The 25,818-nt window shown below is 43.8% G+C and overlaps 1 long non-coding RNA gene across 1 annotated transcript in view; it reads left to right on the top strand.

Annotated features, from left to right (window-relative positions):
* LOC128326424 (uncharacterized) overlaps positions 1–11,768 on the top strand; it is a 43,650-nt gene extending 31,882 nt beyond the window's left edge. Inside the window, exon 3 of the long non-coding RNA XR_008308040.1 lies at positions 11,599–11,768. This is a non-coding gene — a long non-coding RNA (uncharacterized LOC128326424). The remainder of the gene's footprint in view (positions 1–11,598) is intronic.
* Positions 11,769–25,818: the final 14,050 nt, after the last annotated feature.

Here is a 25,818-nt window from a genome sequence, read left to right as displayed (position 1 = left end):
AGACAAAAGATAATCTGAAACACCAAGTCATTGGCTCGTGATTAGAATTCTGACTCATGTTTCCTGTACAAACAGCTGTCCCGTGGATGAACACATCCAGTGACTGACAGTCTCATTTTTCAAGAGCTGTGGCATTTAACAGAATATCAGAGATTTGGAAAGATCACGTTGAAGGGAAATCCTTCTGAATGCAGGGATTCAAGTTGCATGCTTCCTGCACCCTGTAGCAAATTTAAAACTAGAATCCACAGATCATTAACAGTGAATCCTGATGAGTAAGTTAAGTTAAGGCACTGTCAATAATTTATGTTGACGGACTCAGCATTTCCACTTTGTCTCTCCCCTTTTTTTAAAATTACATTTGCCTTTGGAAGCTTGTAGAATGTTACAAATGAGGTTCCTGAGATTAGTTAGAAGCCAAACAAAACAAACAGACAAACAAACCTTGTAGAAACTTCTCTGGGGAGAGTGAAATGCATAGAAAAGGCCCATGCCATAGGCAAATTTTATAATTGAACAGCATTTTATCTTTCCAGAGCTTTCCCCGGTGGCTAGAGCATCCCCTGAATGAAAAATCACCTTCATGGAAATCTGAATTGTTTATACTGTACTTTGAATTACAAATGAAGGTTTCTGCACCAGTTCGTGATGGATTCTGTTCTGAACAGCCATCCTGGGGGACTGTTCGGAGCGTTTTTGGCTCAAATGCAGATGACTGAATTGACAGGGCACCAAAGTGCAAATGAGCAATGAGGTTTGTGTTTCTCTTTCACAGGAACTTGTGGTGCCTGGAAACTTTGTGTGGTGCTGCTTGTCACCTAGCAGTGGTTCACTGTTTGTCCAATACTGGTTCCATTTCCTGCCATAACATGGAAATCAGAAGCCCCTGTCAGTATCAGAAAGCATCTGAACCAGGTGCATTTGCTACTAAGCGAACTAGGTGGTTGCCTAGGGTGTCAAGCACGGAGGGGCGCTGATGGCTTTGGTCACATGCCACCCTGCAAGCCAAAAGCAAGACTGGTCCAGCTGCTAGGCAGACCTAGGCAGCCACCTGTAGTGGCAACCTGTGGGGTGCACTGTTGTGCCCCTGCCTCATTTCCCCCCATGGGCAGATTCCAATTGGAGCTAGTGAGCAGGTGAGTGACCAGGCAGGCACTCCTATCCGTGTCACCCACCCAGCCACCCACTTGCTCTCCTTGCTGCCTCTGCCCACTGCTCCTGCCACTGCTGACTGCTTCTGGGCAGCTGGACTGCCACAGTGCATTATAATCATCTTGCCATGTTGCACAGTGACATCATTATAACATGCCATGACAGGCCAGATGCCCAGCAGGTGAAGACAGCAGAGCGTGGAGGAAGAAAGTGGGGAGGTGCAAGGGTGACACGGACTGCCTGTCCGCTCGAATGGGGGAATGCCCACCCAGGCACCCAACAGCTTGGACAATGGAGACTGACTGCCCACCTACTTGCACACCCACTTGGATGATGGGAGGCAACTGCCCATATGGGTGAATGGAGTGGAGGTGCCTGCATGGCTGAAGGGGATGGGGGGCACCGAAGCCAGGCTTCACCTGTGGCGCCAGGAATCCTTGGACCAGCCCTGGGTGCATTCTGATGTGTACATCCAAGGACTGGAGAGGAGAGCTGGTCTTGTGGTAGCAAGCATGACTTGTCCCCTTATTTAGTTTTATTTATTTACAATATTTCTATACTGCCCAAAACTTGGGTCTCTGGGCAGTTTACAATTAAAATCATTTAAAAGATTAAAAACATTTAGAAGCCAGTATTAAAATTATTTAAATCTAATTAAAAGCCTGGGTGAATAAATGTGTCTTCAGTGCCTTTTTAAAAGTTGCCAGAGATGGGGAGGCTCTTATTTCAACAGGGAGCACATTCCAAAGTCCAGGGGCAGCAATGGAGAAGGCCTATTCCCGATCAGCCCCCAGACAAGTTGGCCGCAGACACAGGCGAACCTCTCCAGATGATCTTAGCAGGCAGTGGGGCTTGTGGTGAAGAAGAAGTTTTCAAATACCCAGGGCCTAAGCTGTTTAGGGCTTTAGAGGTAATTAACAGCACCTTGTATTTTCCCCGGGAAAGTATCGGTAGTCAATGCAATTCCTTCAACACAGGAGTAATATGGTCTCTCCTAGATGACCCAGAGACCAAACTCACTGCCACGTTCTGAACCATCTGCAGTTTCCGGACTACGTACAAAAGCAGCCCCACATAGAGCACATTGCAGTAATCCAGCCTAGAGGTTACCAGCAGATGTACCACTGTTTTGAGGTCGTTCATCCCAAGAAACAGACGCAGATGGCTTATCAGTTGGAGCTGATAAAAAGCACCTCTGGCCACTGCCTCAACCTGGGACCCCAGGAAGAGGTTCGGATCCAGAAGCACCCCCAGACTGTGTACCTGTTCCTTCTGGGGGAGAGTGACCACATCCAGAACCGGCAGATCAAAATCGTCTCCTGAGTTTCGACCCTGCACAATACATACCTCGGTCTTATCTGGATTCAGCCTCAGTTTGTTATCCCTCATCCAGCCTATTACTGCCTCCAGGCAGGCATTTAGGGAGGTTATGTCTTCTGATGTTGACATGGAGAAATTGATTTGAGTGGCATCAGCATATTGATAACACCCTGCACCAAAACCCCTGATGATCTCTCCCAGCGGTTTCATGTAGATGTTAAACAACATCAGAGACAATACGGAGCCCTGAGGGACACCATAGGAAAGAACAACATTCTCCAAGAGACACTACCTGGAATCTGCCCATGAGGTAGGAGTGGAACCACTGCAAAGCAGTGCCTCCCACCCCCAATCCCCTCAGACATTCCAGAAGGATACTATGGTCAATAGTATTGAAAGCTGCCAAGAGATCCAAAAGGACCAACAAAGTCACACTTCCTCTGTCAGTTCCCCATTGGAGATCATCCATCAGGCCGACCAAGGCAGTCATAGCCCGCCCAAATAGCCCACTCCATAGCCTGCCCAAAAGCCAGTTTGAAATGGGTCTAGATCAGTGTTTTTCAACCCACTGGTCAGCGGACTGGTGCCGGTCCGCAAGGTGTTGGGTCCATGAGCTGTTGGGGCCATGAAGCATCACTAATAAAAATCACCCCCTGCAAAAAAAAAAAAAAAAAAATCAGGCTTGCAGGGGCCGGCGGGAGCTCTGCAGAGCTTATTCCCAGACAGCCCTCGCTGCTGGATAACGTTCATTTCGCTTCCTTGAAATGAACGATATCCAGCAACAAGGGCTGTCTGGAAATGAGCTCCGGATAGCTGCCCAAAATTGTTTTTTGGGGGGGTGCCTGGGTGTGGAGTTGGGGTGAGGGGGATGATCCCCTTACTAACTGCTCATCTGGGAAACTATGCACGAATAATGTACCGGTCCATGACTCCAAAAACGTTGAGAAAAACACTGGTCTAGATCAGGGTTCCTTAAACTTGGGCCCCCAGATGTTGTAGGACAACAACTCCCATCATCCCCAAACATGGCCTTTGTGGCTGAGGATGATGGGAGTAGTAGTCCAACAACATCTGGGGGCCTAAGGTTAAGAAACCCTGGTCTAGAGAATCAGTTTCCTCCAAGACCACCTGGAGCAGACAGGCCACCACCTTCCCAATCACCTTGTCCAAACATGGAAGGTTGGAGACAGGCCTGTAGTTGATCAGCTCTGAGGGATCCAAGGCAAGCTTCTTCAGAAGCGGTGTAATGATTGCCTCCTTAAGACAAGGAGGCATCCTGCTCTCCCTCAGAGAAGCATTTATAATCTTTACCAGGCCCTCTACAACACCTCCCTGCCAGATAGTATAAGCTATGTCGGGCAAGGATCAAGAGGGCAGGTGGTAAGCCACACCATTCCAAGCAACATGTCCACATCCTCAGGAGTCACAAACTGGAACTTAGCTAAGCAGGGTCTGCCCTGGTTGCATTTGAATGAGAGACTTGATGTGTGAGCACTGTAAGTTATTCCTCTTAGGGTATGGAGAAGAGCAGAAGGTTCCAAGTTCCCTCCCTGGTATCTCCAAGATAGGGCTTATAGAGATGCCAACCTTGGAGAAGCCACTGCCAGTCTGTGAAGACAATACTGAGCTAGATAGACCAATGGTCTGACTCAGTATATGGCAGCTTCCTATGTTCCTATGACTGATCCACTCAAGGTTCAGAATGGAGGAAGAACCCCATCTAGACGAGTGTAGGAGGGGTTGTAGGGAGTGCAGGAAGAGGGGAAACTGTTGAAAACTGTCACCGGACATCACCGGACATCAATTGCTATGTGTTTATAACACATAGCAATTGCTTGTACTCCGGTTCTGATTGATATGTATATTAATTATGCTTATTTTTTGTTTGCTGTTTTATATTGCTATTTTAGCTAAGTTATTCTATTAAATGTTGTTAATATACTGTCTGCGAGTCCTATAGCATATATAGAGGTTCACATCATGTACATCTTTTAGGTATCAGTGTTTTTCTATTGTATGATAACATTGTTTTGGGTTACTTTTGAAATATCAGATGTATTGGTGAAACCCATTTAGGTTTCAATACTTTTAAATACTGGGACTACAACTCCAATTACCCCCAGCCATAATGGCTAAAGGACAAGGAAGATGGAAGTTGTAGACCAACAAAATCTGGGGATCCAAAGCTGGGAATCCTTGCATTAAATGTTGCTGTTATTATTATTTCTTGTTTACACAGTTAGACAGGTGTTATTGACTGATTTGTTTTATCCAGACATTGAGTCCTTCCCATGGACCTAGGATGGTTGAATTTTATTGTCAATGTTGTTATTATAGATATCATCGCAGAATATAGGCTGTTCCCAGTAAAGCTGCTTTTTATAATTGGCTGATGGTGATTTCTGTGGCCCCTGTGGTGTTGAGGTGCTCTTCAAGGTCTTTTGGAACTGCACCCAGGGCACCAATGACCACTGGGATTATTTTGGTCTTTTTCTGCCACAGCCTTTCAATTTCAATTTGTAGATCTTTGTATTTTGTTGTTTTTTCTATTTCTTTTTCTTCTATTCTGCTATCCCCTGGTATTGCTATGGTGATTATTTTAACTTGTTTTTCTTTCTTCTCGACTACAGTTATATCTGGTGTATTGTGTGGCAGATGTTTGTCTGTTTGTAGTCGGAAGTCCCGTAATATTTTTGCATCTTCGTTTTCGACAACTTTTTCAATTTTATGGTCCCACCAATTTTTGGCTATAGGTAGCTTGTATTTTTTGCAATGTTCCATCCCTGCTACCTTGTCATGCCTTTGTTTGTAGTCCATCTGTGCGATCTTTTTACAACAGCTTAGGTGGTCCACTATTTCATCTGCTTCTTTACAAAGGCGACACTTGCTGTTTGTGGTGGATTTTTTGACTTTTGCTCTTATTGCATTTGTTCTTAGTGCCTGTTCTTGTGCAGCCAGTATGAAACCCTCTGTTTCTTTCTTCAAGTTGCCATTCTTAAGCCATTGCCAGGTCTTGGTGATGTCTGATTTTCCACTTAGATTGTGCAAATATTGACCATGCAGAGGCTTATTTTTCCATTTTTCTGCTCGGTTCTTGACTTGTTCTTTCTTGTAGGCCTGCTTTGTTTCATTGGTGTTGAATAGTTTCGCATTATTGACCATTTGAAGTGCATCTTCTTCACTGTCCTTGATATATTCTTCAAGGCCTCTTTTCTCCTCTTCTACTGTTTGATGGACTTGTAGCATCCCTCTTCCACCTGAGCTGCTAGGGAGGTATAGCTTATCTACATCATTGCGGGGGTGCAGAGCATGATTGATGGTCATGATTTTCCTGGTCTTACGATCTAGCGTCTCTAGCTCTGCCTGGGTCCAGTCTATTATTCCTGCAGTGTATCTGATAACAGGTATAGCCCAGGTCTTTATGGCTTGTATGGTGTTCCTGCCATTGAGTTTGGACTTGAGGATTTTTCTAACTCTCCTGATGTACTCACTTCCAATTTTTCTTTTAACTTCAGTGTCTGCAATGTTATCAGCCTGGAGAATGCCCAAGTATTTGTAACGTTCTTTCTCTTCCAGGTTCTTTATCTTGCTTCCATTGGCTAGTTCTATTCCTTCTGTTTTTCTTATTTTCCCTCTGTTCATTATTAATGCAGCACACTTGTCTAGTCCAAACTCCATTGCTATATCGCTACTGAATATACGGACAGTGTTTAGCAGTGATTCAATTTCTGACTGGGACTTTCCATACAACTATAGATCGTCCATGTACAGCAAATGGTTGATTTTACTTGATGTTTTAGATGTTTGATATCCGAGGCCTGTTTTGTTTAGTATTTGTGAAAGTGGGGTCATGGCGATTACAAACAACAGAGGGGATAGTGAGTCCCCTTGGAAAATACCTCTTCTAATGCTAACCTGTCCAAGTGTCTCACCATTGATTTTTAACTATGTACTCCACGTGCTCATTGCTTTTTAAAATAGTTAGTTAGTTGTTTATTTACGATCTTAGATCAAACATCAATATACACAGAATATACACAGTAAAAAGAAAATAATGGAGACAAAGTCTAAAATGTCATCAAATATATAAAATCAGGAATCTTTGACAGTAACCAATTGCTGTGCTCTAGCTTCTCTTAGTTTGGTCAATGTGTAACAAAATTTAGCAACCGCCAGGGATATTGTTGGGTCCCTGTCTTCTAATAAGCATATAAGAATTGTCTCCACTGAGTGGCTTTGGAGATCTTTCAGATACTGAGATAAAAATAAATCTCTTTCATCTGTATAAAGTGGGCAGTGTAACAGTAAATGCGTCAGTGTTTTGGGAGCAGCTCCGCAAAGGCATAGTCTCTCCTCATAGGGTTTTCTCTCAAATTTCCCTACTAGCATCGCTGAGGGTAAAGCATTCAAGCGAGCTCTTGTAAACGCCCAGCGCAGCTTTGGTGAATAGATTGTATAGAAATAAGAGGCTGTGACCCAGTCTTTCTTAGTGCTTAGGAATTGTAGCGGCCTATTTACGGAGGCCCTTTCCTCCTGGAAATTTATGTCCCTAAGCCTTTGTTTGACTAGGGATCTTGCTGTTGACTTGCCCTGTTCTAACAATTGTACTGGGCAGAAGCCCATCTTCCGGAGTCTTTCCTCAACCATCATACACCAACGGGGTTGTGGGGTAGCGGCTAGGAGATGAGGTATAAGTCCTGCCGGGTGAAGATAAGTCTTAATCCAATACAGGATTATGAGCAGCCAGGCCCTGGTCTCCAATTTCCATAGCCCAATCTCCAGCCGTATTAAGGAGTTCGGGACACATTTTGGTACCCCCAGTAGTGATCTCAGAAAGCCCGATTGTACTTTTTCTAAAGCTTGTAAGTCTTTTGGTGGTCTAACCTGAATCCCATATAGCAGCTGAGGTATCACTTTAGCCTGAAAGGCTTTATTAGCTGCCGGAATATAGCCACCACCTTGTGCCCAGAAAAATTTCCTGATTGCCATGGAAGATCGAGTGGCATTCAATTTAGCGGCACTGGTGTGCGTCATTATTAATGCAGCACACTTGTCTAGTCCAAACTCCATTGCTATATCGCTACTGAATATACGGACAGTGTTTAGCAGTGATTCGATTTCTGACTGGGACTTTCCATACAACTTCAGATCGTCCATGTACAGCAGATGGTTGATTTGACTTGATGTTTTAGATGTTTGGTATCCAAGGCCTGTTTTGTTTAGTATTTGTGAAAGTGGAGTCATGGCGATTACAAACAACAGAGGGATAGTGAGTCCCCTTGGAAAATGCCTCTTCTAATGCTAACCTGTCCAAGTGTCTCGCCATTGATTGTTAACTGTGTACTCCACATGCTCATTGCTTTTTAAAATAAATATCTGAATGTTTTTGCTGACACCAGTTGTTTCTAAACATTTTAGTATCCATGTGTGAGGCAATGAATCGAAGGCTTTCTTGTAGTCAATCCATGCAACACTTAGATTGGTTTTTATTCTCTTGCAATTTTCTAAAATCATTTTGTCAATCAGCAGCTGGTCTTTTGTGCCTCTCATGTATGGGCAATTTCCTTTCTGTTCAACTGGAAGCTGTTTGTTAGTTAATAAGTGTTGCATCACTTCATCTGCTATTATTCCAGTTAATAATTTGAACATGGTTGGCAGGCAGGTTATTGGTCTGTAATTACTTGGAACTACACCTTTTGCTGGGTCTTTCATTATGAGATGAGTTTTCCCAGTTGTTAGCCATTGTTCAATATCACCTCCTTGCAAAATTCCATGGAACTGTTTTGATAGTTGTTTATGAAGGCTTGTTAGGTGTTTAAGCCAAAAGCCATGCAGTTCATCGTCGCCTGGCGCAGTCCAATTTTTAATTTTCTTTGCTCTTTCACTTATTAATTCTGGTGTTATTATTAGATCTTGCATTTGTTGGTTACTTTTTTCGACCTCTTTCATCCAGCCTGCTTTGTTATGATAGTTTTTATTATTATTATTATTATTATTATTACATTTATATCCCACTCTTCCTCCAAGGAGCCCAGAGCGGTGTGCTACATACTTGAGTTTCTTTTTCACAACAACCCTGTGAAGTAGGTTAGGCTGAGAGAGAAGTGACTGGCCTAGAGTCACCCAACTAGTTTCATGGCTGAATGGGGATTTGAACTCGGGTCTCCCCAGTCCTAGTCCAGCACTCTAACCACTACACCATGCTGGCTCTGTTGTTGATGAAGTGCATTTTTAACTCACAGCCATTTGGCTGCATCATTAAGGATATATAGATGCAAGAAAATATTGATATCTAGTTACCTGTGTTGCTTTTACATATCAATAGAAACTTGCCAACAAATGTATCTTAATGAATCAACATGCCTGTAACAAAGTCATCAATAAACTAGCACCTGTGATTGGAGACAAAAATACGTAGCCTTTTTAGTTATCAATATTTTGCACCTTTGTCTCTCAAGATAAAACACTGCTTTTAAAATATCAGAACCATGGTAACAATAACATTGCCAGAGCCAGAATGAACTCAGAGAGGGTTTGGGTTAGTGGAATAATTGAGAGGTTTTTTTAACCTCTACATTCACTGTTGAACATACATTTTGACTGATTGCTAATAGGGCATCTCATTGGAAACTAACTAGAATTTCAATAACTTTATGGACAAAAGAGCAACAGGTATATATGGATTATTTAGCTATGATCGATAAGCTCTTCCATTATCAACACCTGTACTCAGGCAAGTCTGTGGCATTATATGAGCATGAGAATGTGCTATATATGTAACAGAAAACAATGGGCACAAACCACTTGGAAGTTTTCCTGTGTAAGCCCCATATGTTAATGAGAGCCATACAAGAGCAGTATTGTACAGCTACCATTCAGTTTAGTGGTGATATTCCTGTGCACCTCCCATTAAAATTAATACATATGTTTTAAAAAAACCCTCCTATGTTCAGGGGAACCTCCTGGGATTACTAAATTACCCCCAACTCTATCCTTTTTTCCCTGCACCAACCCTTGTCTAAATCTATTTGAAGGCCTTGAAAGCTTATTAAGGATGCAAAAATAAGATTCTGCAATCCAAAATGGGTATTTGTGCTGAGCAATGACACAAGGTGCTTGCAGTGAAGCTTCCATTTTTTAAGGATGTTATCTCAGGTGGGGGTGAGCCAAACCTTTGTCAGAATCATATTCTGCCCCCATGTTTGGAGTGTGTGTGTGTGTCTCTTTCTCTCTCTCTCTTTCTATATATGTGTGTGTGTGTGTGTGTGTGTGTGTATATCGTTGCAAAAGGGCTGTGAAAGTGAAACCCTGATCATTTGTGACTCCTGATTGACCCTATACTAGAAGCATTGTTTTCTTTCTAAATGGACTTAATTTGCATTTCGTGATGCCAGCAAATAGCCAAATCTCATTCCTAGATAGGGCTAGTTCACATGATTAAGATAATATCGGTTAAATGTTAAATTCTAGATTCGCATAGTGCATGGACTCCTGACTTCTGGACATGTGCACCCAGAAATTTTCAGCAGTGTCAGATTGACATTGTGCCAACCCAACATTTACCTAACTTTGATAATCTAAAATCAGATCTTCAGCTATTGATGTTCGGTAAATATCAAATTGGCATGTGTTGGATTGGCAATCCAACATTGCTGGAAATTTCTGGGTTTCCCACTGGAAACTGGGAGTGTGCATGCCACACAGATCTAGGATTTAATGTTTAAGAGACATGAGCTACAGTCTCACATAGCGTGGAAGCGCAGGTCCAGTGGACCCATGGTTCCGCTCCCCCCGCCCGCCCGCACCCACCCACCCACACACACACACACACACACACACACTCCTGTCCACGTTCACACATAATGGACAGAGTGGTTTTTGCAGTCAAGAAGACTGCAGGGAAGAGGGGAAATTGGCTGCATGGGTTTCCTTCTTGACTGAAGGACAGCCCTGGCAGCCAATCGCAGCCGAAGCAAGGGAGGAGCTTCCTCCCTCAACTCTGGCTGCAACAGAGTGGGATTGCAGTGTAATACAGGCACTGCCAAACTGCAGGTAGCGGCAGCAGAACTCACTACAAACCCGTGGTACAAATCAGAGTCTCGGAAGGAAAACCTCAGGCCACTTTTAGGTCTGAACTGTGGTTGCACGCATTTGGACTTACAAAAATTTCAGCCTGAGGTCCCTTCAACTCTGCTTTTGTATTACGTGTGAATGGCCTTATAGTTTTAATCCTGTGAACCAGCCCGTAGTGTCCTGATGTCATGACATCCAGTACATGATCCCTGATTGGCAGAGACCTCTTCAGCAGGAATGAAATGAAGAAAAAATTGCCCATAGATAAACATAGGGGGGCGGGTTCTGTCCCTCATGGTTGGTGGGCTGTGTTTGACTTTGTGGGTCATATGTTGTGAAGGCCTTCCCTAGAACACTGATTTACCCAATCAAGTGCTGATCACTATCCCATTATGATGACTACCCAGAGGTTTGATTAACAGGAGGTTTGGTGGCTGCCTGGGACTGCAAAACCAGAAAATTATCAATAATCTGGCAACACAGAATACATAGCTGGGAGGCAATATTGTCTGGATCAGTCAGTTGAGTAAGTCTGTAGGTGTGTAGGAGACAGCACATCCAGAAGGAGCACTGAAAACTAAACATACAGGTAGTATCCTTTAGGACCTGTCCTCAAATCCAGTTGATGCTATTTCACTTGATCCCCTTGAAATGCATGGGAGTTGAGAAAAAGTGCAGTACTGCTCTACATTCTCATTCATTTCAGTGGGCTTGCATAGGAGGGCATCCAGATAGATTTTGGCCAATGGATCAGATCTGTCAGTCATTTTGCACTAATGATGTGCAAAAGGTTTGGCTTTATTTTATAGCAAGGCTATCTGTGATTAGGTTTTCACACATACCAGAGTGCTCAGTGTGAAGCCTGGACATTGCTATGCTTAAGATTGTGATCCAAAATGGAAATAATCAAACAGGGTACTCTAGTGTGCTTCCAAAGCAGCTGGTTTCTGCTTTACAAAGTAGAAGATAATGGTATCACTGTTTCTGCATGTCACCAGGATGCTGGCAGACATTTTCTGCCTTCGACTGAAATGTTTTCTATTTCTTTTGTAGGCTTCCGTTTTAAAGTGGAAGAAAGAAGCTTCTTAATGACTAGAAAGGCTCATCTTCTTTTCCCAATGGCATCTGCAAATTATACTTTCATGCTGCTTGCAGACTATGCTGTATTAGAGAGAATACAGTCAGACTTGGCTGATCAAGCTTAGTGCAGCCTTATGTTTGTGTTTCTGAAACATGGTAAACAATTTCCGAGCATGTACATGCTCACTGACTTTCAAACAAGAAGCATTTTTCTTACTGGAATAAAAATGAAGTCTGCAGACTCATGATCTGTGTCTCTTATGATTTGTGCATCTTGCTCTGCGTTTGCTGATGGATAAGACAGCTCTTTTTTCCAATAAATAATTTGGACTTTATCCACATGAAGATTCTCTGCCCCCATCCGATCCTTACTGAAGTGAGTGGAAGGTGTGCACAAGTACTCTACAACATGCAAGTTTGGGAGAAAACACCCTGAAAACCCAGTTCAATATGACACAAGAGAACTTTGCACCCACACTTACTATATAGGCAAAGATGCCTCTATCAGAGTGGGTGGTGCTCTTGTATTTAGGAGGGGGAGAGCAACTATTCAAGCCAGCACAACACCCCTCCAGTGGCCATTGCTGGTATCTCCCTGTTTTTTGTTTAGATTGTTAGCCTCTTTGGGGCACAAAACCTTTTCCCAATCCTTTTCTCATGTTCCCATTCCGTATGCTATGTAAACTGCTTTAGTTTGTGGGAAAGCAGTTTATAAATTTTCTTAACGACAGCTTGGACCTACAGACAGTACACAACATGCGGGTCTTGCTTTAGCCCTCCACTATTACAAAGGCTTATAGGGTATATCATTTGAAGGTATCATATGAACATTCATACATGATGTGCTCCAATACTTGAATACTCGAAGGCCCAATAGATATATTCTATGTAGCCCCAATAGATGTACTCGATGTAGGTAGGGCTGCCAAATGGAAAAGAGGACAGGTCTCCTGTACCTTTAATAGATGCACAGAAGAAGGAATTTCAGTAAGTGCAGCTCTTCTTCCTAGGGATGTGCAGGGAATTGGTCAGTGCTCCATTCTAGGAGTGCCAAACCAGTTCCGGAAACCAGCGTTCAAGGCGGTTTGGAGGGGGATGGGGATTACTTTAAGGGGCAGGGCAGGTGCTGCTTACCTGCCAGCCACCACCCCACTGCTCTCCCCCCCCCCACTGGTGCTCTTCCAAAAAGCAGGCATGCAGACTGCAGCGTGCCTCCCTGCAGCCTGGACCAGTGTCACCATGCAAATGGCCGACACACATGCACATATGAGCCATGCACATGAATTTCCTCTCCCTTAAAGCGACACCCCCCCCCCCCACCCGCTCTCCTGGGAGTGCATGGAACTGGTTCCATGCACATCCCTACTTCTTCCCTGTCTATGACAAGCTGCACCTGCTGAAATTTGCTCTTCTGAGGATGTCTTAAAGGTACAGGAGACCGCTCTTCCATATAGCAGCCTTATACATAGGAGTCAGTTCACATGAGAATGTTCATCACTTGATAACCACAGCATTAAGCAGTGACTTGCATTTGTGAATGTGCATCACAGACAAAACACCACAGACAGAGCTTTTCTAAAAACCCGAAACAGTGCTTATCAATACAGCCTATTCATACATTCAGCTTGAGTGTAGAGCAATCTAGTGCTGAGAAATCAAGTGATATATATGTACTATGCATGAACCAGCTCTTAGAAGACAGGAAATGCAAGGTACACATTACACATGCCCCGGTGTAGCATAATCATATTTTAAGTTTCCTTGTTTAACCAGCAGCAGCCACTGCTATGCAGAAGGGGCAGGGGAAAGCATAATGTGATGATATATCATAGAAGCAGGTAAATGTGCCTAAACATTACAGGGACTGAGGGAGAAGCCAACACAGAGATGTAATCTTCAGCAGTGGCAGCTGCTGGTTCCTGAGGTGGGGGGTGGGCAGGGCAGGGCAGTCGCCAGCGCAGATCTGTCTGCCTGATTATTTCAAAAATGAATATTACTGCAAATAAACAACAACAACCAGAAAGAACTCTGAGCCAGAGTGATACGGTGATTAGTGTGCTGGACTGCACTGGGGAAATCCAAGTTCAAATCCCCATTCATCCATAAAACTCACTGGGTGATTCTGGTACAGTCACTTATCTCTCAGCATAACCTTCCTCATAGGGCTGTTGGGAAGATACATGTAACCTTGTGCACTATTCTGGGCTTCTTGGAGGAAAACAGACTATACATGTAAAAGTAAATGAAACTATATAAGCCACAGGTAAAGCAGAGACCATTTACAAAAGTGCAGAATAAACGCATTCTGATGTTACAAGGGGAACTCTGCCTGCCTATTTCAAAAATGCATACATAAATAATAGAAAAATCAATGATTTTTTTTCCAATGATGCTTGCTGCAGTTATGAACCATTCCCTATAACTTAGAGGACACCATGAGGTTGTTCATATGACTGGGTGGGTGAGGCAGCGGATGGGCAGATGGGAAGGCTGGTTAAACTCACCTCCCCCCTGACAAGTGCTGTTCTGTTGCTGGGAGCGCGGACTGCACTCCCAGACGATCTGCGCTTCATGCCACAGTGTGGAGCTCTAGAGGCCAGGACATCCCACAATGCACCACAACACATGCACAATGAATTTGGGGATTCCCCCAGGAGATGGGCACTCTAGGCGCCCGCGTCTATCTGCTGGGGCTAAACAGAGCACCAGTGAATACATGATCCCAGAGTCAACTTAATGGCTTTCTTGAGCTAAGAGATTTAAAAGTGAGTTCAAAGGTGGGGCTAGGCATTGCTGTCCCACCAGGATCAGGCCTGATCCCAGCAGTTCTCACACACAGCAGTGTGTTAGAATAGCCTCCATGGGAAACAAAGATGCATTGGGACACCCTCTCCCTACTCCATGCCTGCTTGGTGCCACTCTCTGCCCACCTTGGGTGCCCACCACTTAGCCTGGGGGTCCATCTGAGCAAGCAACAAATGCTTTTTATAGAGATCCTTAATCCTTAGTCCACCAGTGGACATATTAACGTAACAGATACTGGCCACAATCTAGATAAAAACCTGGTTAGCTCTCTGCAAAGGAAATTGACTTTTAAAATTATCTTCCTTCAACCATAATCCATTCCTTCTCTACATACACCACACCCACATGGAAAGCCACTTCTACAATTATTTGAAAAGCAGTTTGGACTCAGAAATCCATGCATATGCCCTAAAATAACTTTCTAGTTTCTTATGCCAGTTTCTAATCTAATTAGTCGAGGCTTACAGTTTGCTGTTCCTTCCAATGTTTTATGGCATGTCATTTTGGGAATGAGCCATAATGCTTTGCATACAGATCAGATCAGATCAGAGATCAAGGGAGAGAAAGAAGAGGTTGCATTCCTCCCCACCAAACTGTAGGGGAAGAATGGCTGTTCAGTCCCCAAATAGCAGAACAAAACCAGTTTGGTGAGAAAGCAGAAAAGCAAGAGGTCTTGATACAGTTCTTTACTATTGAAGAATTACAAAGATTTATTTAAAGAAAAAGGTTACGAACAAATGTGAAAAAGCCTGCAGCTCAATTTCAGCTGTAGCTCATGGCTGAAGAGAAAGACCCAAACAAACAGCCATCTCTGGAGAGAGAAAATGGAGACTAACACTGGAAGAACAAAGAAGGGAAGGAGTCCAGCACTTTTATCCATGACCCTAAAAATCCCAGTGGTCACTATGAGACACTGCAGCTGAGAGCTGATGCTGCCAGGGTCCTAGCTCCATCACACGCAAACACAAAGAAGCAGGAAAAACAACAAATATTTATATTTCGCTTTTCAACAAAAGTTTCCAAAGCAATTTACATTGAGAAATAATAAATAAATATGATGGATCCCTGTCCCCAAAGGGCTCACACTCTAAAAACAAACATAAGATAGACACCAGCAACAGCCACTGAAGGGATGCTGTGCTGGGGGTGGATAGGCCGGTTGCTCTTTCCCTGCTAAATATAAGAGAATCACCACATTTAAAAGGTGCCTCTTTGCTGATGGCAGCCATTTCTACCACCTGAAAATAAAGGCAAGCCTTGTAATTGGTTCCTGCCTCATTAATATTCAAATTTGAACATCTCTATGTGTTCCAATTAGTGTTTACAAAATTCTAGTACCGTCACTCACCTTACATAAACACTTGGGCCAGACAGAGAAATGGCTACAGGGTGCAGCAGACAGAGAAATGGCTACATAAGACAGACAGAGGAGGTAAAATGGCTGACAAATATTTCCAGGTATTTTCAAATGGATGCCACCTACTCTGCCCTCAGGTAAGAGCCACCACTTACATGGCAGTGTTCTGAATGCCTTGCCCTAAAAGACAACAGTGCACAGTTAGAGTGACTGCCCTCTCACACCAACTTTGAATGTGATACTTGAAGGGCTTCTCTTATTATTTATAATGATGTCATAAGAGTTGACAGTGAACACTGCATATGTTCAGATAACATGACCTAAAGCATTTTCTCCTTTTGCTAAATACACCCACATGTTTATAATGGCAGGATCTGATGAGGCACATAGGACAAATATTTGCAACATAGTCGTCTACCGCATGTTTGCACTCCATTTTAATAGTCTACTGAAGGCTCTTGGAGGTTTCTTTCAAAGCAAATCCCTTACATTTTATATTTCTAATAAGTAGCACAGTTTTTTTTTAAAAAAAAACAACCTCATAGCTTTGTCACAGTACTTATGGCCTGGGGGGGAAAGACTGATCATCTCATTTGGACTTATTGTTCAGCAAATGCCAGGTTTTCCACACAGCAAGATTAGGCACTGTGGTGCTGTTTGCCAAGAATTAACACAAATTAATGACTTAAATTACTGTTCATCTCACTTTATAAAAATCACACCTGGAAGCATCTGAAAACCCCAGAGCCCTCAGATAAACAGAAGCCGACAGGCTCGCTGTATTAAGTCCATCGCATCTTAGTCTGCCTCTGCTTTTTTTTTAATGGTTCTTTATAAAACCAACTCTCAAGGGCTAACAATGAACCAGGCACATAACAGAAGGTGCGAGGAAGACTTTTCAGAGGTAAAAGCCTTCTGTGCAGCATCTCAATACACTCCATTAGTTCTCGGAAACCCGGGGCACAGAAAATGTGGCAGATGTGCCCTTATTCACCAGGCTGCAGACAAATGCAATCAAATCTATTTTAATCATCTATGAAATGCAAATAGGTTCCACTTGTGCACCCACAAGAGCCATTGTCTGCCTCACTGGAGTGTAGTACAATGCCAATTAAACAAGGTTCCTAACTTGATAGGTGTTCTGATTGCCTGTGTGATTGTGTTTTTCCCCCATTTTGTATTACCTTGATTCAATTTGTTTAATCATTGTTTTACAGTTTTGTTTGCATTTCCCTTTGTTTTCCCTTTTCCCATCACATAGGACAGTGGCTTTGAAAGGATGGAAGGAGATCAGTGTTAAACCATGAGATGTACCATCCCTACGGTGTATCCTATAAGTCCTCTCAGTTTCCTATTGGTCAGGATTTAAAAAACCATGCAACTTGTTCCATGCCTCCCCCCTCAAAGGTTTTAGACTTACTTCTCTTAACATCAGTCTCCCCATTCCACATAGTAAACTTCTTTTGAGACAAGGTGGAGTTTCAAAAGTAGTTTATGATATGGCACACTGGTCTGCTGCTCAAAAGGAAAAGAGTACAAAATGCCATCAGACTAACTTAATGTCCTTGCTTTAATGTCCTTGCTTTAATTGCTTACAATTAATGTCCTGTAAATTAGCCAGGGATGGTCTGCTTCTACATTCTTGAGGGCCACTCTATTCTCCAGACAGTGTTCCATGGACAAGAAGTACGTTTTGGCACAGGAACATATTGATATATCACAGCAGGAAGTTCGCCACACAGTCAACATATGAGGTCTCAGGTATGAACTCTGGATGTGGTCTACCAGAAAAGAACAACAACCCTGACTGTTGCCTGCATAGGAACATAGGAAGCTGCCTTATATGGAGTCAGACCGTTGGTCCATCTAGCTCAGTATTGTCTACACTGACTGGCAGCCGCTCTCCAAGGTTTTAAGCAGGAATCGGCCCTTCCTGGAGATACTGGGGAATGTACCTGGGGCCTTCTACTCTTCCACTGAGCTAAACAAATATCACCTCATTCAATGCTACCTCTCTGAAGTTTCTAAACCACTATTGGTGTGCTCTGGTGGGCTGGAAACTGAGTCAGAATCTGATACCCCATCATGGCTGAGAAGGGAAAGTGGGAGGAGGAGGGGTGGCAGTGTATTTTGGCTCTCCATTGAATTCATTGGGAGTGTTTTAAGCTATACTCCACTTTCCCCAGCATGACATTGAGGTGCTTAAGATTCCAACTAAGTCCTCCCCTCAACACCATGGTCAACACCCATTTTGGCTCTTTATGCCAACAGAATTATGCATGCAATGGCCTCACCAGTGTACTAGACTGGTACAGAACCCCAATGCCCATATATCTTTCAGATCTGTGGACTCAAGGGGACCTAACTGCATCCTATTCTTGTCCAGCTGGTGTAGGCTGGAGACAGGATTTTGCTGTTAGTCTCCCAATGCACGTTTAAGATAACAAGCGTGCAGCTTATGTGATAGAAAAGATATTTTGGTCCAGCAGATTATTTTCATTTCAAAGGCCAACCATGAAAAGAGCTTTCTTGTAGAGTAACCAAACAGTTCTGTTCTGTTTTGTTTTGTGCGCGCTCTGTCTCTCTCTTTCTCTCGCTCTCTCTCAATCCAGTTTTGGAGAATTAAAACCAAAGGACAGCATTTTGACAAGAACATCTATAGCCTTTTCTTCCTGTACTATTCAGCCTAACTTTGCTTCCTGACTAATAACCTTGTGTTCTTCTCAGATGTATTGAGGGGAAAAGAAGCTATTTGTGAATAATTAATTATTTAGTGATAAGGAGAGCTGTTTGTTGGCTTTTAACAGATCCTGTCAAGCTAATTAGGAAGTTAAAGACAGAGCACTGATGTCTCCGTGGCTTATTCTCTAAGCTGCTAATTATAGAACTTTCAATAGCATCTTTTTGTTATCTATTTGCAGGCCCTACACCCTAATACTCTGCTATAAATCCCTCTTTCTGAGGAAAAGGCATATCCCTCAACAAAATAGGATCACTTTATTCTCATACTACTTCACCCACCCACCCCTACACAATTATTATGTTTCTCTGGTGGTGTATATGCTGTGTCATTAAACTAATGAAAACAGATTTATTTTTTTAAAAAAGTTTATTCATAATGGATCTGGTGGTAGTTAATAGCTGCAAAGACATTCAGCAACATTTATTATTTAGAGAGGCACCTCCTCCACTCCCTCAGAGATTTAGCCTCACAGGATTCAAGGAAGGGGGATGAAACCTTAGGAACAGCATCTATAGTGCATTAAAAACATAAACGATATCCCCAAAAGGCAAAACAGGGGCAAAAGAGCAACAATATTTACCAGGGACACATACCTTTTTCTTTTAAAAAGAAGATTCCCTGGTAAAATAGGGAATATTGAAACATATGGAAAGGTAAAATTTGTTTCTGTCACAGTCTTGCCAGTTTGCCTCATAACTAGATTTGCATAAAAGTTCCTACACGTGTGTACCATGAAAGAAAGATGATGATCCTCTCTGTGTGCACCCCTCTAAGCTTGCTTGCATATGTCGTTGCCCTTATATTCTCTTGAGAAATGGCTCCTTACATGCACCCCTCTCCAAACTAAACAACATGTTATGTTAAGCCTGTAAATGGGGCTGATTTGCTTGCTTTCATTGCTTAAATAGCAACCTAAGGGGGCCTAATTACGACTAGGACCATGGCATGGGGAAGGCCAACCCTCTTTTTCTGCTGTAGTCCCAGTCTAGATCTGTGATGGCTGCTGTTTCCAGGGGGAAAGAGTTTAATAAACTTCCATTTTAAGACTTCATATCAGTGTATTTAAGAAGAGCATTACATCTCTCCTACCAACAGGTGGCATCACCATATGGACACATCGGTTTTCTTATACAGAGTGTCAGAATTGAGCCATGGGCATCCAAGCATGCAGGGAGCTGAAGGACTAGAGTCCTAGCAGAACTGGAACCAGCGTTGTATGGAGAGCTGGGGCAGACCCACAGGAAAGTCAGTTGAGGTCAGGGTCTGAACTATGCAATCTGTCCAGACAAGTGTGAGTGAAGGTGGGGTTGGTTGGAGTGGAAGAAATAGGCAGGTAGGAAGCAGGAGAAACTGGCAGATACGGTGAAAAGGAAGGTAACAGAATGAGAGGGGAGGATATGTGCAGGAAGACAGAGAAGGAACAGGTAGATTGGCAGGCAGAGAAACCTGAAGCAAGTCAAGCCAATCCAGCTGTTGTCCAAGATAAGTCCCAGGACTACTTTGAAAGCATTTCTAGCCAGGCCAGCTCAGGAGAAACCAATGGGGAGGCTGTGGGGGAGGCCCAATACTGCCATTTCTTCCTTTATCCTCATCTCAGACCCACATGCATGCCTACCAATATACCTCGTATTAAGGGAAAGAGAAAAGACTGTTCGGCTTACCATGTCTGAAAGCCAATGGTCAAGAACAAATGTGGGCAAACAGAAGTGAGCAAGAGCCAGTACAGCTACTGTCTGGGAAACACAGCTGAGTGAAAGTGTGAGTTTTGAGGATGAGGGACATTATTTTCTGAGGCTGGCAGAATTTGGTGGGCATCTTGCTAATGGTCACAGGGAAGGCAACCATTACAGGACAGGAGGGAAGGAAGTAGCTGAGGAAAGGATGTAAATAAGGCTGCAAATAGAGACAAGGGTTCCAAGGGACTGATAGAAAAGGCAGAGGTTAAGGGGAAAACATCAGGGAAGGGAAAGTGGGACAGGGGTGGGGGGCACTTGCTCACCCACCGAAGTATATCCTATCTTGCCAGCACCACTAATACTAATACTTATTGCAAATGTCTGATCTCTAGCTGGCTCTAGCCCTATTCACATAGTATAAATACAGATCTGCATGCAGGTACAGCTATTCACATGTTCTGCAGGTACACATCCTATCTGTTCCATGCAACTGAGGGATCTGTACTCAGGTTCATTTTTTAAATCAATGGCCCCATTCACACGTAACGTGAAACTGCAGCTAAATGGGGCAGAAGTTGGAATTGCTGTACTTCTGAATCAGTGAAACCCAGTTTAGCAGCAAAAGCGCCCTACAGTTTCCCTCACCAAATTCCGATTTGAACTTTTGGTTTATAGTGAGTTTCGCAGCTCCAGCCTGATGTTTAGGGGCAGCAGCATTATGTCTAAATGCAGATGCTGCCATAACCATGGTTTCATGCTGTCTCTGGAGCCGAAATCATAGAGAGGGCAGCCCGGGAATGCGCCCACTCCATGCCTCCCACACGTCTCATTGGCCACCTCTCCGAACACTTGTCCCACCCTTCTCCGAGCTACTCAATCCATCACCCGGCAGCAGAGACGCCGCCACATCCTATCCCAAGCTTATAAGCCTGTCAAATGGAAAAGTCATATTGGGGCGGGGGGGTCAAGTCAACCAAGTCATACTGGTTCCTCCCACACTCCCACTGTGTCCCTTGTTCCCACCCTCCTGGCAAGAGAAAGAATCAGGAGAGAAAGGGGATAGATGGCAAGATGGGCACTATGTTCTTTGCTCTCCAAAAATGAATCGATAGAGACGTATGTTCACAAGCACATGCAGTCGTGGTGGCACCATAAACTGGGCAACCCAATTACATGCAGAGAGCCAGCGTGGTATAGTGGTTAGAGTGCTGGACTAGGACCGGGGAGACCCGAGTTCAAATCCCCATTCAGCCATGAAACTAGCTTGGTGACTCTGGGCCAGTCACTTCTCTCTCAGCCTAACCTACTTCACAGGGTTGTTATGAAAGAGAAAATTAAAAGTATGTAGTACACCGCTCTGGGCTCCTTGGAGGAAGAGCGGGATATAAATGCATGATAATAATAATAATAATAATAATAATAAAAAAAAAAAAAAAAATAATCACTGGGAAGATAACATATGGCAGGGCAGCAACACCCAGGGTTGGGTTTAAAAGGCAGTCCCACAGAAGCCCCGGGGTGCAGCGTTACAGAGCCATAATGTTGCACATCACATTAACCACTAAGTTCAGTGTTTAGATTTAAATACATATATGTACAGTATGTGTAAATGTCTAATAATTGGTTTAAGGTGATTTATAAATATCTGTGCTTTTAACAGCATATGATTTTCCTTTAATTTGCCTCTGAATTAATTTCTGTGTTGGTCTCTGGGGTGTGGACTGGGATATGTAGTGGAAGATTACAAATGCAGTTATTCACACAAAAACATACAGATATACATATACTATACAGATATTTGAAAGCAAGGTGTACAACTTAATGTTTGAATAGGGCTATAGATGCTACTCATCATTTGAATCCCAAAGTTAGTTGTCACCACAGGGATTTGTCAGCCATTGCCATGACGCCCTCATGTTTTCCTGCTAAATTGTTGTGTTTATTCAGCCCAAGCTCTTTTTGTCTCTAAGTTCTATGAATTTATGATGTGATTCATACATTGATCCATATCCGGTGTGTTTATTTTTAAATATTTCTGTCAGCATTTAACTTGCTAAGAAGCATTAGCTCCAGGGAAGTGGGCAAAAATTACAGAAGTGGGCAGGAGCTGTAATATATGGATGTGATGTTTGGTTTATTTAAGTGCCTTCTTGAAGGACAGTGCGGTTACCACAAAGAGGATTGCCTTTTTTACTTTTTGCTTACAGCAACAAAATTAACACGTTCCACAATTAACCTTAATACTTGCAATGACCTGCAAACGTTGATCTTGAATGCATTACCACTGTTTATTTCAAGAACTCACAAGTACATAAGAAGCATCCTGCTGGATCAGACCATAAAGTCATCTAGTCTACCATCTTGTTTCCCATAGTGGCCAGAAAAATGCCTACAGGAAGCCCACTGGCAGGGCAAGAAGACAAGAGCCCGCTCCTGATGTCGTTTCCGAGCAACTGGTATTCAAAGGCATACTGCCCCTGAACCTGCAAGTTCCCATCCAGCCATCATAAATAAAATCCAGTGACAGAAAGATAGCTGAGTAGCCTGATTATCCATCCATCCATCCACCTTTAAAATGTATATCCTGGTTCCTCCCACACTCCCAACAAAGTGACCATAGTGATTTGCAACAATTTGACAAATCATCAAAGCATCTAAGAACAAAAAGGATCAAAAATATCAAAGCATTTAAGAACAAAAATATCTAGAGGAGTACTATACATAATCTGATCAAAGGTAATCAAAGAAAGCTGGAAGAGCAACTTCAGCTGCTGCTGAAACATCAGCAGGGAAGGAGCTCAAGGAACTCCTAAACTTTTGATAAGCAACAGGAAGCACAAAGTCTTCCACGGAGCACAAACTATAATAAATCATGCTTCATTCCAATGTAGTTAGATAGCATGTGGTGTGGTTATAACACTGAAGAAAGTGTTATAACATGTGGTGTGGTTATACACTGAAGATTGGATCCAGTGGATACTCTCATGGCAATTTGCTGAAGGGCTTCCTGCTTTTGTTGTGGGGGCCTCTGGAGGGGCCCCTGTGTGGATAGCAAAGGTGCCTGGAAGTGATGATGGCAGAAAAGGTCACTCAGTGGAATGACCTGTTCTGTGATGATGCAGGAGGCTCTGAAGTAAGCCCCTTCACAGATGAAGAAAGTGCAAGACGGCAGCAACAGAGCAACTATCTCAGCTGTAAGACCCACATGACTGTCAACCCTTGATGGTTGACAATGGCCAGGATCTCAGGGTTCATCCATGGACCTTTTGATGGACCTGAGTGTAAGGTCAACACGATGGCCAACTCCTGCTGACATCAGGTATGAAAGCCCCCAATTTCAAGGTACATGGTCTGACATATACTAGAGAGGGTAGGAAACAGATGCCATCATTCCTTCAGTCCAATAAAATTTAAATCACTGAAACTCTAAAGAACATATCCACATCAAAAATGTATTAGGATCTGTTCTAATGTCCATCAATAGGATGATCCTTTGCAATGGTCCCTGCCATTCTAATCTGATAACTAGTAGGAGCCAGCATGGATTCATTAATGGCTCCACGATTACGCCTTCCTGGAGGTGATGCCTCCAGGCTATCATGTGGAGTGCCACAGAGCTCTGTATAGCTAAGGAACCTAACCCAATTTTTGCAGTTAGGTCAACTACTCCAGTATCGTGGTTTCTGCACACATTTTCCACACAGTATTAGAAGGCCTCCTGGATTTCATTTCTTTCACTTTCCTAGCAGTGTTATCTATGCAAACTGACTTTGACTAGTCAACAATGGCCTCACTTACGTGTGTATGTAGGTGTACTCTGTATAAGTGGTTGAGCCTGTATTATCTATTCAGGAGACTAGACAGTGAGGCAGTTCTCACAGGACTGGGATAGGGCAGCTAAACCCGGGCTTGGCTGCCCGTGAGAACCAATGGGAACGAAGCGGCTCCCACTGGCGCCGTGGCGGCAAACCCACCTATGGAGCCCGCCGGCTAGCCAAGGTTAAGGGCACGAGCATGCCCTTAACTGCTTGTGTCCATTTCCAGGTGCTCCCAGCTGGCGCTGGCACAGAAATGGGCTCCTAGCCATTGCCAGGGGGGATCCCCACAATGCACACTACACACTCATGTGGTGCATTGTGGGATTTCAAGGGGCTGGGACCACGTGTCCTGACCAATGTTCCCTCTACCAGGAATTCCCAGATGTTTTTGACTACAACTCGCAGAATCAAAGACCATTGCAGCTGGGAGTTTTAGTGAATGACGTCTGGGAATTCCTGTTAGAGGGAACACTGGTCCTGAGCTCCGTACTTCTGTGCTGCCTGTGGCAACAGCAGACCATCTGGGCACTTGTTTCGCACACCCTGATCGACCCGCCGGATCGTCTGCAGGGAAGGAAAGCTTCTGCTGCCTTCCCTGCCATCTGCCCCCAAGCCCTCTCACGCGAGCATGAGAAAAAGCCCAGTGAAAGGCTCAGATGGACCAGCAACCAAAGGCAGCCTTCAGAGCGGCTGTGCTTGTTATTTTACCAATCTAAGTGGTTCTGCCCTGGGCTTTTCCAGGGAGTTGTAACCAATATATAGTTGAGTTTTTAGAAGAACACTATTTGCTGCTCTCACATATTCAATAGTGGATGGTTGTCCTAGGCCCTGAGAGTCAAGCTGTCAGTCGGTAGCTTACTTTCACACCCATTGGAAGCCAGAAGGGAAACAAGTCGGGAGCAGTTTGTCAGTTCTCAGCAATTATCTGTGATCATGAATGCTACAAACCTGGGAGTGCTTGAAAATTAGTGTCTTTCTAGAAAAGCCAGTTCTCAAAAGCTGTCACATCAGCATAACCAAGAAATAGAACCCAGGATGGAGCTATGAGGGTGAAGAGAGTCCATGATTAATTTTCGGGATTAAGCCAGTCTTGCAGTGGCAAGCATGGATTGTCCCCTTTGCTAAGCAGGTTCACCTTCGTTTGCACTTGGATGGGTGATTGCATGTGACTGCTGTCTGCTGTAATATATTCCCCCTAGGGTATGGGAATTTAGTTCAGTGGTACAGCATCTGTTTTGCTTGCAGACACTCAATACTCCCTCTGCGCAGGCACGCTAGGCCCAAAACGGATGGGCCCACCAGCTACTGCGCCCGCTGCTGTCCACCAGCACCACGGGGGAAGCTGAGGCCTGCTTGGCTCATCCCCCAGCTGTTCACATGGTGGCAGCAAAAATGGTAAAGAGTGGGGCAGGGGTGGGGCGGGACTGGGGTGTCGGCAGGAGCCTCCCCTGGACATTTGGAGCCCCCCTTAGGAGGCCCCCAGGAAGGAGGTTTGATTGTAAAAAATTTAGGGGGGGCCTCACGGTGGGGATGGGCTCCAAAGCCCTTCAAGTCCAGGTGCCAAAATTACCTAGGTTACTGTTAGCAATTCCTGTTAGCAGAAGACTGAGCAACAGTCATTCTTCATACAGTGCTTAATTAATTTCTGGAATTTGATGATATGAAATGTGCTAGTGATGGCCTGTAGCTCAGATGGCTTTAGAAATGTATTAGACAAGGTCATGGAAGAGAAGCTACTAGTAGGATCCTTGCAGGGATTATTCGGGGACAGTATGTCACGGAATACTAGTTGCT

The sequence above is a fragment of the Hemicordylus capensis genome, chromosome 5 (genome assembly GCF_027244095.1).
Source record: "Hemicordylus capensis ecotype Gifberg chromosome 5, rHemCap1.1.pri, whole genome shotgun sequence".
Classification (NCBI taxonomy): Eukaryota; Metazoa; Chordata; class Lepidosauria; order Squamata; family Cordylidae; genus Hemicordylus; species Hemicordylus capensis.
The sequence above is the reverse complement of the archived record's forward strand: the minus strand, read 5'-3'. Positions and strand labels throughout refer to the sequence as shown.